Raw genomic sequence first — 1,345 nt, 5'->3', positions numbered from 1 at the left:
TTTCTACAGTTCATTTAATAAAGAAGAAGAGATTACATAATGGCAATACAACCTATCTCTCCTTTCGATTACCTAAGCCAGGCCTTGGCTCCAACCTCAAATTGCACATGTTTTTTATTAAAGGGCAATACTAACCGTATTTATGAGTGAGCAATAAAGTCACAGAGAACTGTTTACAGCAGTCCACTGCATGTACTTCCTGAACACTGGGCCAGTAAACGTGCAGAGACATGCCTCCAGATAGGATGGTTAACACTTTGCTTGGTCTAATCTTTCTTTTATGGCATTGCCACAGGCACACATAAACCAACTCACATGCCTCGAGTGGAGCTGATAAGACATCTGGGCTGAATCAGTGTCAGAGAGCAGATAAAGTTAAAGTGTGTCAGCTGAGGCAGAGGACTCGTGTGACTCTCTTGTGACTCGAGACCGAGGCTGGCTTCATGTTCTGGATCTCGGCCCCTGCCCCTCCTCTCATTCACATGGCCTCACCTTGACTTTATATTTTTCTCAGAGGCTGATTTTCACAACACGGTCTGTTTAGCACCACATGTTCCTACACATTGCTGGGGCTGCAGCTTTTGGATGTCAGTACACTGAAAACATAACTTTGTGGTTTTGTAAAATATCTTAAATTAACCATCATAAGTTCTACTTGTAATATTAAAATTCAAGGAGAACTACAATTTTCTAAGTAAAATGCTCTCAAAACATTTAATTCATGTAATTAATGAACTGCATGGGAAGAGTAACTCAAAGCCCATAAATCTAGAAATATTGAGTGCATTTTAATCTAAAAGTACAGCGCGCTTGAATCCGCACATGCGTGTTTGGACAAGACACCCACGCTATATGGATCAGAGATGGACAGTTGGGCTTGTCGTGGAGGTGAAGCATGGCTGGATTTTCTCGTGTTTAAGGTAAGTTTGTCTTTGTTTCAGATTTCTGATTTGTAATACATTGGTCCATGTGCTTTGATAGTTTGATTCTTATTTAATTGACTCGTTATACATTAACATCCATCTTAATCACCTAACCTCATTAAAGTTAACTTGCGCAAGGTCACAGTGAGCGAAAATTAATATTTCAGCGAAAGTGTTTTCAGCAGTTTAGAGATTCACAAAGCACTGTTTTTCGCATAAAAACTTGAGCACGATTGGAAATTACTGGAAATTATTTAATGTTGAAACTGCTAGCTAGCTAACTTTGCTAAACTATGCGATTGCTTTAATTTAGCAAAGTTATTTTAAACACTCGACTTACGTAATAGAGTGAGTTTAGAGCAATAACATTGTAATCTCATAAATTGTCGTGTTTTGTCGCTATGCTAAGCTAACATACTACC

The 1,345-nt window shown here is 38.7% G+C and overlaps 1 protein-coding gene across 3 annotated transcripts in view; it reads left to right on the top strand.

Moving 5' to 3' along the window:
• The window catches only part of LOC107565878 (brain-specific angiogenesis inhibitor 1-associated protein 2-like protein 1), a 59,981-nt gene that overhangs the window by 23,768 nt on the left and 34,868 nt on the right, over positions 1 to 1,345 (top strand). The window lies entirely within an intron of this gene.

Source organism: Sinocyclocheilus grahami, unplaced genomic scaffold (assembly GCF_001515645.1).
Source record: "Sinocyclocheilus grahami isolate Dianchi unplaced genomic scaffold, SAMN03320097.WGS_v1.1 scaffold1032.1, whole genome shotgun sequence".
NCBI classification, from domain to species: Eukaryota; Metazoa; Chordata; class Actinopteri; order Cypriniformes; family Cyprinidae; genus Sinocyclocheilus; species Sinocyclocheilus grahami.
The sequence above is the reverse complement of the archived record's forward strand: the minus strand, read 5'-3'. Positions and strand labels throughout refer to the sequence as shown.